Consider the following 17,170-nt stretch of genomic DNA (forward strand, 5'->3'; position numbering starts at 1 on the left):
TGTTGGCTCAGGGTATATATTTGTAGTTTGGTTTGGAACAAATGGTAAATTCTTCTGGTAGCCTTGAGCTTTCCCAAGCAGGAACTTAACAAGTCTGAGTCATCTCAGGATATGGCCTTGAGCTGCTGGAAATCATGCTAATGTTTGTTCAAGTCAACTTCAAGAGTTGGGGATCAAGGAAATCTTTTGTGTTGAGAATCTTCAGTTGTCATAAGCCAAGATTTAGTCCTAGATGAGAAGAGGGCTCAGAGGAGCCTGATTAAATTTTGGTCAAGAAGAGAGTGCGTCACCTCTAGACATCTTGAATATGAAAATGAAATTAAATTCCAAGTTATTTAATACTATCTCGGGCTTGTTGAACAAAATTATTACTAATTGTAATGAATACAAGTTATTTTCTTTAAAATAGATTTTATTAAATATTGATGATGAGATATACCATAGCTAATGTCAGGCAGGTAGTTCATATGTGATGCTGAATTTCAGGAAAAAGATCAGGAGTGGGGAAGATTCACATGGATAGTATTGACAAATCTATGAAATTGAGTTTCTCAGCAAAGGATGAGAATGATTGGGGAAGAGAAAACAGCCAAGGATAAAATCTAGAGGCATGCCTACTTTTGCTTATGTCTTGAATTGTGAGGGGTTTACTTTGTTTTATTTACCTTTTTTTTTCTCCCCAGCTTTATCGAGATATAATTGACAATTAAAATTATATATATTTAATCTGTACAGCTTGATGATTTGATATGTGTGTGCATTGTGAAATAATCACTACAACAAGCTAATTAACTTACCCATCATTTCACAGTTACCATTTTTTTTCTTTCTTCCTTTCTTTTCCTGTGGTAAGAACACTTAAGATCTACCCTCTCAGCAAATTTCAAGTATAAAACACAGTATTGTTAGCGTCACATTGTTGTACATTAGATCTCCAGAACTTGTTCATCTTGCATGAATGAAACTTTGTACCCCTTGATCTACATCTCCCCATTTCCCCCACCCCACCCCCGATTCCCTGTTAACCACCATTCTACTCTCTGCTTCTATGATCCTTTAATCCTTCAAAAAAGAACAGGTTTATGCATAAAAGATGTACAGAATGTTTGATAAACACATTTAAGTGGGAGAATATCCTACCTTATTTTCTTCTCAAACCAATTCTTCCCACTTAAAAGGTAGAAAGCTCATTTCTCCTTGTTTTTCATTTTTTCTCCATTGTTGTCTAATTTGAATATTCTTTAAAGACTCTGGTTGCTGTGAAACACTCTAATTTGTATTGCTTCTTTTTTATATCTAAGTGCGTCTAGTCATTGCTTTCCATCTATACGATCCACTTGTGCTTATGTGAAAAGTGATAAATACAAAAGAGAACCTAGTTTTCATTGCAATGTTAAAAAGAACTCATAATTTGAAAAACCTTTGTATTAGTATATTGCAGTAATCAAAGATGAAGCTTTATTCTAACATTATGTTGTATATTTCTCTCAAATACCATATTAACTTTTTAATGTGCACTATTATAGTCAATGAATTTAACAATATGCAGACAGTTACCTAAGGTTAGCATTATAAGGGAAAAAAACCCTGAATATTTCCAAAGTGAAATGTGGGTCTCCATATGAACCTTCCCCGACACGACTGAAGGAATAATGAGAGTAGATATTGACGCTTCTTAAGAGAAAACAAATAAGCAAATAAACAACAACTCTATAGCAGTACAGTTTACATTTTTTCTAACATTGTTGACTCTGGGTGACTTGTTGATTTCTGGTGTTCAAGGCCCCACCTCTACTTCCGAGAGTTAAAACATGACCAGCCTGTTGAAGGAAAGGGATGAGGTCATCAGCCCAGAGAGCAAAATTTGGGACTCTTATCTATGATTGTCTCCTCATCTGCCCTATGGGCTCTCTAAAGACATACACTAAAGAATAAAACCATTTTTGAATGTCAGGTTTAGGAAAGAGCAATGGACCATATGGTTAATGGGTTATTGTTAATAATCCTAAATGCTTCTATTCAGTTCAATTCAATTCAATTCAATTCAGTTCATATCTTCTGAGTATTAGCAATAGGCTAAAACTTTGCTAGACCCTAGTGGTGTAGAGATATTCACGATAAGACCCTTGTGTCTGAGTACAATAAAACGGAAGATTAGTAAATAACATGGCTGCAAATCATTGCAGTTTGTGCTGTGTGTAGGACAACATGGTAACAAAGACAACTAACTATTGACAGGTTTATAGAGAAAATGTGACTTAGGGAAGAGTACACTGAAGAAATGATGCTTGGATTGAGTAGAAATGGGTGCATAAAAATCATCAAGGGAAGAGGAGGCAGTAAACAGGGGACAAAATATGTGTGAGTATAAAGGAGCATGTGATGTTTAGAAAAAGTTGTAAGTGTTAAGGATAGCTTAAACAGAGGTAGCATATGGAAGACAGGTAGGAGAGGAAGTTAAAAAAGTAGAAAGAGTCCATATTATTTATTCCATGATAAAAAATATACTCTAACATAAATACAATAGAAGCTTTTAAGTAGGACAGTAACAGTTGAGATTTGTGATTTAGAAATATGATTCTGACATCATTGCAGATTAAGAGCAAGAAGAGTGGAAGAAAGAAGATGTAAGGTGGGTGTTCAGGAGGCTATCACTGTTTGTAAAATTCATGGGGGAGATTGATGTTAGTGTAAAAGTGCTCAAAGAATAAACAACTGAATTCATGTTATGGCACTAGATACGGGAAAGGAGAAAAGAATTTGAGACACATTAAAGAGGCAGATTAAGAGAACTGATGACTGATGGAATGTGGAAAATGAGAGAGAAGCAAGTGTCTGGGATGATTATTTTTTGTGTTCGATAAAATATGATAGTCATTCAGTTAAAGACTGCAGAACAGTGAGAACTGGCCTTTAGAGAATAAGGAGTATAAAAATGTAAGAAACTCGTGAGTATCACAATTTGCTCATGTAAGTTCCTTGGAACATTCTAGATAAAAAGACTAAAGCCATTAACGAAAAAAACGTGGAGAATTATTGTACAAGGTAATTCATGATGGATTGTATTGTGCCCAGTTATTTCTGAATTTTTACAAAGGCAAATGAAGAATCATGGGGTTGTTTAACATAGTTGTTTGGTACTTGAGATAGTTAGAGCCTGTAATACATACCTTGTGGTTGACATGAACAAATAAGTTTTATTGCAAGAGGTTTAACTTTGACATTTATTAGCTTTTACACACAAATATGAATTCAAAATATTATATACGTGATGTATGAATTTGCTCTTTTAATGATATATATATAAATTTTTTTCACTTTTTTTTAATGATATATTATTAAGTGTTCGGCACATGTAAATGACTGATGATATTCTAAATACCAGCATAATAATGATAACTTATGTAAAGATTTATAGATGTTTGTATTCAGGCACCAGTGTGAGAGAGTTTCTCAGTGGAATCTGGCAACATAGTTTCTTAGGTTAGCTTCCCTAAACAAGTTTTCAGATGGAGATTGCATGCACTATGTTTATTGAGTAGTGCTACTGGGAACCATATCTGTGAAAGATGGAAGGAAGGATGGATGAACATACGGAGAAGTTAGGCTATGATGCAATCCGAAGAAAATCTACAGTTGATTCTGTGGAGAGCTTTGGAGTTCATCCAAACTTTGTGTTTACTGTAAATTGTTCCTGATTTACATTAACGGAAAGAAATGTGAATTAATTAGATATTCAACTTTAGAGTGCAAATTTCTTATTTTTCATCATTAAACATCTAGATCAGTTTAATTGAAAAGTGTTCTGAGACTACAAAATGGGGTGTTAGAAAAATGCTGCACTTGTAGAGCTGTTTTCACTGGACAAGATGCAGATACAAATTGCATGGGGAGGTTAATATGAACCAGTTACAGTATCTATTGCCCCATTTCAAATCTTTATCATTGAAGATTGCCTAAATTAAGGCAATAGATATGGGATGCCTGTGGGGAGGGATTAACCTTGATTGAGACAGCTCTCTTTGGCCATGGGTAAATTCTGGAAGGATGTGAGCTTTGGAGGAATGGTCCTGAAGAGGACATCCGTAACTCCATTGTTTGTGCCTCTTGGTTCTACTTTTATATAATATGTTCTCTCTATCTGGGAACAGGTCTTCTGGGGAAAGTTAAAAGAAGTTTAATGGAATGAACTATAGTCCCCATCACTACAGTTTGTCCTGGGGACACAACTGATACTCATTTATATTTCCTCTGCTGCTCATCTAGATTCCCCTTGTCCTTCCAATAAACCCCTAGAAAGCTTGCCCAATCCAGTAACCTAGACCTTCATTTCTGAGAGGTTTGATTTCCTGGGTGATATAATCTTATCAGACCACTGTATTTGTCTATTTACCATCAAAATTAGGCAAGAAAGTACCAAGAGATGTTCCAGGGGACCATGTGATTACCAAAAGTATTCTTCCCTTCCTCAGTGTGTTCTAGAAGACCTGTCTTCTCCTGATGATAAGGAACAATTACATCTGACTTCTTTCCTGTCCTCCTGGTCTCTTGACAATAATAGGAGCCTGAAGTGGTGGCAACTGTAGCTTTAGGAGATGTTGCTGTATCCTTTGTGGAAGCATTTCTCTTCCAGGACCCTGTTCTTCTAAAATGCATTGTCCAGATTTGGAGGTTAAAAAGCGTAAATTTACTAAGCAGTCTATAGGAGTGATGTAAGAATTTCTAGAACTTTTATTCTAATTCACTGATTTACTCTTCAGCTATTTTTAATCTGGGATTCACTAAATCCATTGTAATTAATACAGAAGTTATGATTTTAATACATTTTATGTCTTCCTGGGTTTCTTTTTTCCTTTTTTTACTTTTTGTGATTGCTTTATTTTTCATCAAAGGAATTTTGCAATTTTGTTAATAATTCAAATGAGATATATCAGAAGGCATTTTTCCCATCCTTAAATTTAAACAGCATCCTTAAAGGTTTTGACAGAGGATTTTTTTTAAACATCCTTTTTGAAGTATAATTGCTTTACAATGTTGTGTTAGTTTCTGCTGTATAGCAAAGTGAATCAGCTATACGTACACATATATCCCATATCCCCTCCTTCGTGCATCTTCCTCCCACCCTCCTTATCCCACCCCTCTAGGTGGTCACAGACCACAGAGCTGATCTCCTTGTGGGATGCAGCTGCTTCCCACTAGCTAGCTATTTTACATTTGGTAGTGTATATAAGTCCATGCCACTCTCTCACGTCGTCCCAGCTTACCCTTCCCCCTCCCCTTATCCTCAAGTCCATTCTCTACATCTGTGTCTTTATTCCTGTCCTGCCCCTAGGTTCATCAGAACCTTTTTTGTTTTTTTGGATTCTATATATATGTTTTAGCATACAGTATTTGTTTTTCTCTTTCTGACTTACTTCACTCTGTATGACAGACTCTGGGTCCATCCACCTCACTACAAATAACTCAATGTCGTTTCTTTTTATGGCTGAGTAATATTCTATTGTATGTATGTGCCACATCTTCTTTATCCATTCATCTCTCAATGGACACTAAGGTTGCTTCCATGTCCTGGCTATTGTAAGTAGTGTTGCAATGAACATTGTGGTACACGGCTCTTTTTGAATTATGGTTTTCTCAGGGTATATGCCTAGTAGTGGGATTGCTGGGTCATATGGTAGTTCTATTTTTAGTTTTTTCAGGACCCTCCATACTGTTCTCCATAGTGGCTGTTTGGCATAGGTTTTAAGATTATGTCTGTATATGTCAACCTTTCTACCAGACAATGCAAATAACAAGCATGATCTGTAAACAATGGATTTGTTATACCACATTTATAGCTTGATTTTGGCATTAAAAGCAATGCAAAAACATGAAATTTTATCTAATTTTATGTTGTGTAATTAACCTGTAGGATGACATATCTGTTTCTTTCATTTAAGTAGAAATAGTGTGGAAATTTGGCATACAATTGAACTAGAATCATGAATGGATCATGCTGATGAAGAGTCAGAAACATATTCTAAGAAGAAAGTTTAAAGAAACTAGGGAAATGTGAAAATGTCTTCAAAAATCTCAAGGCTGCCAGGAGATGATTAAGTCTACTATTCCTGTGGAGCCCTAAGAAATAGAAATTCAGATGGTACAATACAAGAAGTAATATTTTTAAAATTCAGAGCATGCCAAACAAAAAACAGTTGGTCAGCAGAAACTGTATGAACATGAGACATGCAGGAGAATCCAAACGTGGGCTTGAGGACACAGGAAGTGACTAGATGATCATCAGTATTCTTTCTAACCATGAGCTCCTATGATTCTTCTTTTCCTCCCTTCTTTAATCCCAATTCCTACAGCAGGACTAAATTTCATGGATCTGATATGACAAGAATGACTGAGATACTTCAGGATGCAAAGATAACTTTTAAAAAAATGTGTGTTGATTAAAATATAATTTACATACTTTCATAACTGATGAAGAGTCCATACAAAACCTTCACATGAATGTTTATAGAAGCTTTGTTCATAATTGACAAAAATTGGAAGCAACCAAGTTGTCTGTCAATAGGTGAATGGATAAAGAAATGATGGTACCTCCATGTAATGGAATATTATTCAGTGATGAAAAGAAATGAGCTATTGAGCCATAGAAGGACATGGATGAATCTTACAAGCATATTGCTAAGTGAAAGAAGCCAATCTGAAAAGGCTACATACTTAGTGATTCCAACTAGATGACATTCTGGAAAAGGCAAAACTTTGGAGATAGGAAAAAGATTGGTGATTGCCAGAGGGTTGGGGGTGAGGGGGGAGTGAGGAATGAATAGGTGGAGCATAGGGGAGTTTTAGGGCAGTGAAACTACTCTGTATGATAATGATGGACACGTCATTATACATGTGTCAAAACTCAGAGAATGTAAAACGCAAAGAGTGAACTATATGTAAACTATAGACTTTAGTTAATAATGTATCAATATTGGTTCATCAATTGTAACAAATATACCACATCAATGTAAGACATTAATAATAAAAGAAACTGAGTGGAGGGATGGGAGTGCATGGGAACTTTCTGTACTTTCTGCTCTATTTTTCTGTAAACATAAAAATGCTCTAAAAATGTAGTCTATTCATTTAAAAATATGTATAACTACTTACATAACTTTCATAACGGATGGAGGAACCTTTAAAAAACAACACAATAAAAGTGATCAATGCAATATCAAATGGAGACTTTGCTTTAAAAGTTGAAAAGATAAAATACTCTACTATCCCGAGTGCTTTTAATTCTTCTGTCTTAACAGAAAAAGTCACAGGATAAATTTTACGGATAATCAGTACTGCTACCTTAGGGATCAGTCTTCCTACAAGTTTGTTTTATGGTCCACCGTATTTGGCACAGCTAGCTAGGATTATTTACTTTTTAATTGCGATGTGTTTTTTGGCTGACTTTATCACTTTTTTAAAATACAAGGCTCCAGGGCATATCTTGCTTTCTCTTCAATTTAGATTTCATCTTTATGTAGGAAACTCTTAATTGATGTAATTTATATCCAGTCTCATACACACATACATACACTAAACACTATATATGATTGTGTATTTATGCGCACACATACTAGCCCTAGAATCAGCCACGAATTACTTTGAAACTGCTTTACTTCCTAATAGATGCTGTGTGGCCTTCTTTCAAAGATATTTTTGATTGTGCATTTTGAATCTGCCTGAGGCACTTCTAACTGGAGGCTGGGAATCTGCTTCTCTCCTCCGGTTAACTCATGTGTGGCAGTAGTGATTGGAAATAATTCATTCTTTAAAATTATACAACATAATTGGTAGAATTTGTGCAGTTGGCAAATTGTTGCTCATACCTATTACTTTGTCTTCTCCTATGGTGGCCAAGGCAGATACTATATTTAAACCTGGGCCATTTCTATTCTTGCCTTTGGGTGTATGATCCTGATGATTTTTAGAATTCACTTCAGCCCAAGTGAGGATTCAAACAGGAAATTTCTCTGTTTCCTTGGAAACCTAAAAGACACTTCTTTCTAACATGGAGGCTGGAAGCTTTTGGCATCAGTGTATCGTGCCTAATTCTCAGGACCGGGCTTAAAATATTTGGGTAAGTCTCTCACTTTTGAGAGTAGTGGGAGGCACTCTTTTTAACCTGATGAATCTCAGCTACCTAGAACTGTCTGAGTTGTTGATACAGTCTAGGAGACTCACTGAATTTTCTTTATATTTTATAGCTTCATTAATTAAAAGTATTCACAAACATCAATGGAAAATTGTCTGTATGATTTGTCACATTAGAAAAAGGTGCTGTTCCTTGGAAGGACAGCATAAGGGCCTAAAAAAAAAAAAGTAAAAGAGAGTAGGATAGTCTTAATATCTTATTTTGTAAAGAAGTGTACTACATATTGACTGTGTTTATCTGAGTGTTCTATAACTTTAGGGTCAACCAGAATCACCTGGAAGACTTATTCAAACACAGATTGCTGGTCCCTAAGCCGGAAGTGTCTGATTCAGTATGTCTGGGTGGAGCCTGAGAATTTACATTTCTGAGAAGTTCCTGGGTGTGACTTGGAACTTCTTGAATTCCCAGATAAATTTATTCTTATTTTCTACCAGCAATAGTTGAACGTATGTGGCATTCCATAATTGCAATCCTAAGCAATGAAATGATGGATAAGATAGTCTTCTACTTATAGGAATTCTTAGCCTTCCAGAATTGACAAATAATCATAGTTTAGTGTTGTTGTATTTACATACTCAATGCCATTAGATTGTATTAAATGGTTATCTAATGCAGAATGGCTTAATGCAGAGGTGGGGACAGTTTTCTGGAGATTAAATCGACTATCTTCTACAACTGTCGATTGGCATCTTTCTTCCTCCCTTGCTTCCTCCTACGGTAGAGGCCTGTTACCCTTTACCAATTCATGTGTATATGGAAAGAATTGAATCTATTTTGGACTTACCTATCTTGAATTCATAAGGCACTGAATACCTTGACTAGGATATGGCTTCTTTTTGTAGAAAAAGAAAAAAAGGATAAGAAAAAATATCTTTATTGAGATATAATTCATATACCATGCAATTCACCCATTTAAATTATACAATTCAGTGTTTTTTAGTATATTCGCAGACTCAAGCATCTATTACCACAATATAAGTTTAGAACATTATCATCATGCCCAAAAGAAATCCCATCCCCATTAGCAATCACTCATCATTTACCATACTTTCAGTCCCAGGCAACCACTAATCCATTTTCTGTCTCTAAAGATTTACCAATTGTGGACATGTTATATGAATAGAATCATATGATATTGGTCTTTTGCAATGGGCTTCCTTTGCTTAGCATAAAGTTTTCAAGTTTTGTTCATGTTTTTTAAAAATTTTTATTTTATAGTGGAGTATATAGTTAATTAACAATGTTGTGTTAGTTTCAGGTGTACAGCAAAGTAATTCAGTTACGCATATACATGTATCTATTCTTTTGTGAATTCTTTTCCCATTTAGGTTGTTACAGAATATTGAGCAGAGTTCCCTGTGCTACACAGTAGGTCCTTGTTGGTTATCTATTATATTTTAAATACAGTAGTGTGTATATGTCAATCCCAAACTCCCAATTTATCCCTCCACCCCACCTTTCCCCTTTGGTAACCGTAAGTTTGTTTTCTAAGTTTGTGAGTCTGTTACTGTTATGTAAATAAGTTCATTTGCATATATATTTTTTAGATTCTGCATATAAGTGATATCATATGATATTTGTCTTTCTCTATCAGACTTTCTTCACTTAGTGTGATAAATTTCGTTCATGTTGTAGCATATATGTCAATACTTTGCTCCTTCTTTATGATTGATTAATATCCCACTGTATGGATATATCACATTGTGTTCATCTATTCATCAATTAACGGACATTTGAGCTGTTTCAAAAATTTAGCTATTATAAATAATACTACGAACATGTACAGACAAATTTTTTGTGTTTTCATTTTTTCCCTAGGAGTGGAATTGCTGGTGATACTGTAACTCTATAGTTAACATTTGTGGAACTACTGAATTGTTTTCCAAAGTGACTGCTCCATTTTAAATTCCCACTAGCAGTGAATGAGAATTCCAGTAATTGTCTATCCTGTTGATTATAGTCATCCTAATGGGTGTGAAGTGGTATCTCATTGTGGTTCTGTTTTGCATTTCCCTAGTGAATAATGGCATCGAGTGTTATTTCACGTGCATGGCTATTTGTGTATTTTCTTTAGAGAAATGTCTACTGAAATCCTTTGTAAATATTTGAGTTGTCTTTTTATTATTGAGTTGTAGGAATTCTTTATACATTCTGAATACAAGTTCCTCATCAGATATATGATTTGAAAATATTTTTCCCATTCTGTGGGTTGTCTTTTCACTTTATTGATTGTATAATTTACAAATGCAATCTCATCTGGTTAGGGAATGCGTTCCATTGGTAACAGCACAACAGGGACACACTTCTTCTGAAAACTCTCAAATCTTTGTACCAGTTCCAAAGCATCCACATTCCTTCACAGACAGGGACTTTAATGAAAAATTGGTTTCTTTATTATTACCAAAGCAATATGTGATCTCTGTGAAAAATAAAAAAGTATATAGAATAAAAATTGAATTTTTTATCTTAATCCTGTACCTTCAACCAATCCCCTCTGTGTTTATAGACATCTGATTTATTAACCAAAGAATGAGATTTCTTCTATTTAGCATTGCAATTTTAGATTTAACAAATTTTCATGCATATTTCACACGGTAATAAACACATCTGATGTATCATAATTTATTTTGCCATCATTTTTTGATCAATGTATTCATTTAAGATCCTTTTTGTTGTAAGAAGTTGAAGTCATATTAATAAGGGATAAATGTTTTCGCTGTGTCATTTTAATTTTAATTCCTACAATAATATTGGGCATTTTTAGTACATGTATTGTTCGTATCTATTCTATGAATTACTTTTCCACTTTTGCCATTTTTTCCAGGTAGCTTATCATTTAAATTTTGATTTGTACAAACTCTTAATATACAAAGGGTATTATTATAATTGTCTTGGTACATAACAAGCCACCCATGAAAGTAGTTGCTTAAAAAAATAACATTTATTTTATTCACAAAGTTGCAATTTGGGTAGGGTTTGGTAGAGACATCTTATTTCTGTTCCACCCTGCCTAATTTGGTCTAAATCAGAGGTTAAGGACTAGAATCATCTTAAGACTTATTCACTTGCATTTCTCTTGGGTGATACTGGCTCTCATCTTGGAAATTAGCTGGAATTATTGACCAGAAACCTACATACGGGCTCCCTTTGTGCCCTGGGCTTCCTTATAACATGGTAGATGAGTTCTAAGAGCTAGCATCTCAAGAGAGATTTGGGCAAAAACAGTACTAGCCTCCTATGTCAGGCAGAGTCATTTCTGCTGCCCTCCATTTGTTAGATACAAGTATTTTAGACTGACCCATATTCAACAGGAGGATAATTAGACATTAGGCTACACCTTTTGTTGGAAAGAATGTCAAAGAATTTAAAGAACTGTTTTAAAGTCATCGCAGTTTCATCACAAACTGAAATTCATGCCTTTAGAAATGTCTCGGTTATTTCAGCTGGTCGAAATTGCTCATGTTCTGCTATTTTCTTCCAGCCCCCAGGACCATTTTCATATGATTCGCCCCCTCTTTTAACCTCTTCACATAATTTTAATGTGCTCCTCATTTGCCCAATACTTTCCTTCACAAGATGACTCTGGAAATCCAGTTTTTCCCACCTGTTTTGCAGAGTAAAGTAGTTCTCTTTTCTACTCGCCATTATGATCCTTACCTGAGGTTTCCCATTTCACACCTAAAATGTTCATCTAAATTTAAAAAAATATTTTAAATTCTTTAACATTTAGTTTTCTAGACAGTTTTAGAGTCAAGTTGTCGTATTCCTTTAAAACAATTGGGATTTGGATTTAGAATGTTTTAAGTTTGGGGGTACATTTTATTGGCCATTGCCACCATTATAATCTTGCAACAATTTTTGTATATAAATCTTCCCAAGCATACCTCCTCCCGCCCCCCAGAACAATACTGTCTGTTGCTCAGGTTTTTATTGTCTTTTAGCACAAATTTATTGTTTTCCACCTTTTGGTTGTTAATCCTTTCCTAGCCCTGATAGAAGGGTCCAACATTCCTGATTATAATAAGGGACAGGGATAAGTTATTAACCAATAGGTCGCTGTCACTGCTCAGATCCCAAGGCAGGAGGACAATGTATTTTTACACTTTCCAAGCCTTTGTTCTTCCCAGGTAGCAGTTACTCTCTAACACAATGGGTGGACAGTGGAGATAACCAACTCGTGAAATATCACTGGCCAGAATTAGCTGAAGCGCTTTTCGCCTCATGCAGAATTATTTTAAACATACAGGCTCAAGATATCTCTTGTATTTGTAAAGGAAATTCTTTCCCCTGTATCTCATCCTGTGTGGCATAAATCACTCTCAAACTCCTTTCCAATACTTCTCAGGGTAAGGTTAGCCAGCCACTAATTATTGTTTACTTCGTTGTCAAAGTTTAAGTTGATGATACTGTAATTAATGCAAAATGGAGATTCTAGTGCCAGAGTAACTGGCATTGGTGGAGCTGAGTGTCAGCCCTCTTTTGAGGCACTGACTCTATTTTATTTATTTCTTAAAAAATTTTTTTTCACATCTTTATTGGAGTATAATTGCTTTACAGTGTTGTATTTCTGCTGTACAATAAAGTGAATCAGCTATATGTATGCATATATCCCCATATCCCCTCTCTCTTGAGCCTCCCTCCCACCTTCCCTATACCACCCCTCTAGGTCATCACAGAGCATCGAGTTGATCTCCATGTGCTATGCAGCAGCTTCCCACTAGCCATCCATTTTACATTTGGTAGTGTAAATATGACAGTGCTTCCCCTTCCCCCTCTGTGTCCTAAAGTCCGTTCTCTACGTCTGCATCTTGATTCCTGCCCTGCCACTAGGTTCATCAGTACTGTTTTTTAGATTCCATATATATGCGTTAGCATATGGTATTTGTTTTCCTCTTTCTGACTTACTTCACTCTGTATGACAGACTCTACGTCCATCCACCTCACTACAAATAACTCAGTTTCATTTCTTTTTATGGCTGAGTAATATTCCATTGTATATATGTACCACATCTTTATTTATTCATCTGTCGATGGACACTTAAGTTGCTTCCAGTTTTTGGTGGGGCTAATGGTGGACTCTGGGAGGGCTCACGCCAAGGAGTACTTCCCAGAACTTCTGCTGCCAGTGTCCTTGTCCTCATGGTGACGCACAGCCACCCCCCGCCTCTGCAGGAGACCCTGCAACACTAGCAGTGACCTCGGCATACCCCACCTTATCCAAGGGAGGCAGGAGAGTCTAGCATCAAGGGCATGGACCTTCCCAGCTCTGGAAATCTGTAGGGAGAAGCAAGAAGAACTACAATCCTGCAGCCTGTGGAACAAAAACCACATTTACAGAAAGATAGACAAGATGAAAAGGCAGAGGGCTATGTACCAGCTGAAGGAACAAGATAAAAGCCCAGAAAAACAACTAAATGAAATGGAGATAGGCAACCTTCCAGAAAAAGAATTCGGAATAATGATAGTGAAGATGATCCAGGACCTCAGAAAAAGAATGGAGGCAAAGATCGAGAAGATGCAAGAAATGTTTAACAAAGACTTAGAAGAATCAAAGAACAAACAAACAGAGATGAACAATACAATAACTGAAATAAAAACTACACTAGAAGGAATCAATAGCAGAATAACTGAGGCAGAAGAACAGATAAGTGACCTGGAGGACAGAATGGTGGAATTCACTGCTGCAGAACAGAATAAAGAAAAAAGAATGAAAAGAAATGAAGACAGCCTAAGAGACCTCTGGGACAACATTAAACACAACAACATTCACATAATAGTGGTCCCAGAAGGAGAAGAGAGAGAGAAAGGACCTGAGAAAATATTTGAAGAGATTATAGTTGAAAACTTCCCTAACATGGGAAAGGAAATAGCCACCCAAGTCCAGGAAGCACAGAGAGGCCAATACAGGATAGACCCAAGGAGAGACCAATACAGGATAAACCCAAGGAGAAACATACTGAGACACATAGTAATCAAGTTGGCAAAAATTAAAGACAACGAAAAATTATTGAAACCAGCAAGGGAAAAACGACAAATAACATACAAGGGAACTCCCATAAGGTTAACAACTGATTTCTCAGCAGAAACTGTACAAGCCAGAAGGGAGTGGCATGATATACTTAAAGTGATGAAAGGGAACAACCTACAACCAAGATTAATGTACCCGGCAAGGATCTCATTCAGATTCGATGGAGAAATCGAAAGCTTTACAGACAAGCAAAAGCTAAGAGAATTCAGCACCACCAAACCAGCTCTACAACAAATGCTAAAGGAACTTCTTTAAGTGGGAAACACAAGAGAAGGAAAAGACCCAGAAAAATAAACCCAAAACCATTAAGAAAATGGTCATAGGAACATACATATCGATAATTATCTTAAACGTGAATGGATTAAATGCTCCAACCAAAAGACACAGGCTTGCTGAATGGATACAAAAACAAGACCCATCTATATGCTGTCTACAAGAGACCCACTTCAGACCTAGGGACACATACAGACTGAAAGTGAGGGGATGGAAAAAGATATTCCATGTAAATGGAAATCAAAAGAAAGCTGGAGTAGCTATACTCATATCAGAGAAAATAGACTTTAAAGAATGTTACAAGAGACAAGGAAGGACACTACATAATGATCAAGGGATCAATCCAAGAAGAAGATAGAACAATTATAAATATATATACACCCAAAATAGGAGCACCTCAATTCATAAGGCAACTGCTAACAGCTATAAAAGAGGAAATCAACACTAACACAATAATAGTGGGGGACTTTAACACCTCACTTACACCAATGGAGAGATCATTCAAAATGAAAATAAATAAGGAAACAGAAGCTTTAAATGACATGATAGACCAGATAGATTTAATTGATATTTATAGGACATTCCATCCAAAAACAGCAGATTACACTTTCTTCTCAAGTGCGCACGGAACATTCTCCAGGATAGATCACACCTTGGGTCACAAATCAAGCCTCAGTAAATTTAAGAAAATTGAAATCATATCAAGCATCTTTTCTGACCACAACGCTATGAGATTAGAAATGAATTACAGGGAAAAAAATGTAAAAAACACAAACACATGGAGGCTAAACAATACGTTACTAAATAACCAAGAGATCACTGAAGAAATCAAAGAGGAAATCAAAAAATACCTAGAGACAAATGACAATGAAAACAAGACGATCCAAAACCTATGGGATGCAGCAAAAACAGTTCTAAAAGGGAAGTTTATAGCAATACAATCTTACATCAGGAAATAAGAAAAATCTAAAATAAACAACCTGACCTTACACCTAAACGAACTAGAGAAAGAAGAACAAACAAAACCGAAAGTTAGCAGGAGAGAAATCATAAAGATCAGAAAAGAAATAAATGAAATAGAAACAAAGAAAACAATAGCAAAGATCAATAAAACTAAAAGCTAGTTCTTTGAGAAGATAAACAAAATTGATAAACCATCAGCCAGACTCATCAAGAAAAAGAGGGAGAGGACTCAAATCAATAAAATTAGAAATGAAAAAAGAGCAGTTACAACAGACACCACAGAAATACAAAGCATCCTAAGAGGCTCCTGCAAGAAACTCTATGCCAATAAAATGGACAACCTGGAAGAAATGGACAGATTCTTAGGTATAACCTTCCAAGACTGAAGCAGGAAGAAATATAAAGTATGAACAGACCAGTCACAAGTAATGAAATTGAAACTGTGATTAAAAATCTTCCAAAAATCAAAAGTCCAGGACTTTTGTTTTGATTTGCATTTCTCTAATAATTAGTGATGTTGTGCATCTTTTTGTGTGTTCATTGGCAATCTGTATGTCTTCTTTCTGTATGTCTTCTTTGGAGAAATGTCTATTTAGGCCTTCTGCCCATTTTTAACTCTATTTTATTTAAACCACACTGCCTTGCTGTCAGTGCTTTTGTACTGACAGAAGATAGTCAAAGCATTTCACAGTTCTGTGCTTTCTCTCTCTTGCTTATAAAGTTTTGATGGATTTATACATTTTGCTAAGTTTTTTGATAGCTAATTTCTCTTCTGAATGTTCTGCTTAACATAGTATTTCACATGTGTTTCATAAGATATATAATTTTGCTACTAATTGATGGAGTTTTTTTCAGTTTTTTAGGTGGTTATTACTTTTTTAGGTGGTAAGGATTGATTTTTTGTTTGATTATCTTGAATATATATATATTGATATATATCATATTGATATACCAATTGATATATGTATACATGCATATATGTATTTTATATATAAAGTGATTATGTGCACATATATACATACATATTACATATTTTATACATGTATATATCAACTGATTTTCAAGCTCATTGACATAGAGTATTTGCCTTTTAAAGACATCTGTGTAGAATTACATTAGCTTCATGTTGCTATTGCTCTATATTATTTTTGGTCTGGTGGTCTGGATTTATCTTTATTGTTTTTATTTATTTTTAAAAATTAATTAAATTTTAATTTTTACTTTTTATTTTTTAAAATAAATTTATTTTTTAATTTTTTTATTTATTGGCTGTGTTGGGTCTTCGTTGCTGGACGTGGGCTTTCTGTAGTTGTGGCAAGCAGGGGCTACTCTTCATTGCGGTGCACGGGCTTCTCATTGCTGTGGCTTCTCTTGTTGCAGGGCACCGTCTCTAGTCATGCGAGCTTCAGTAGTTGTGGCAGGCGGGCTTCAGTAGTTGTGGCTCCCAGGCTGTAGAGCGCAGGCTCTGTAGTTGTGGCATATGGGCTTAGTTGCTCCGCGGCATGTGGGATCTTCCTGGACCAGGGCTCAAACCCGTGTCCCCTTCATTGGCAGGTGGATTCTTAACCACTGCGTTACCAAGGAAGTCCCAGATTTTATCTTTAATCTGTCTTTTTTTAAGGACTAGCTCTTGGTTTAGTTTTATTATTATTTAATATTTTCTTTTTTTAAATTTTATTTTGAATGTTTCATTAGTTTTTAGTACTCTGTGCTAATGC

General features: G+C 35.5%; 1 long non-coding RNA gene across 1 annotated transcript in view; it reads left to right on the plus strand.

Annotated features, from left to right (window-relative positions):
• Window positions 1–12,711, plus strand: part of LOC309643234 — a 35,647-nt gene extending 22,936 nt beyond the window's left edge. The window contains exon 2 of the long non-coding RNA XR_014253645.1: window positions 854–12,711. This is a non-coding gene — a long non-coding RNA (uncharacterized lncRNA). The remainder of the gene's footprint in view (window positions 1–853) is intronic.
• The last annotated feature ends 4,459 nt before the right edge of the window (window positions 12,712–17,170 follow it).

Source organism: Balaenoptera physalus (genome assembly GCF_965194825.1).
Source record: "Balaenoptera physalus genome assembly, chromosome: 14".
NCBI lineage: Eukaryota > Metazoa > Chordata > Mammalia > Artiodactyla > Balaenopteridae > Balaenoptera > Balaenoptera physalus.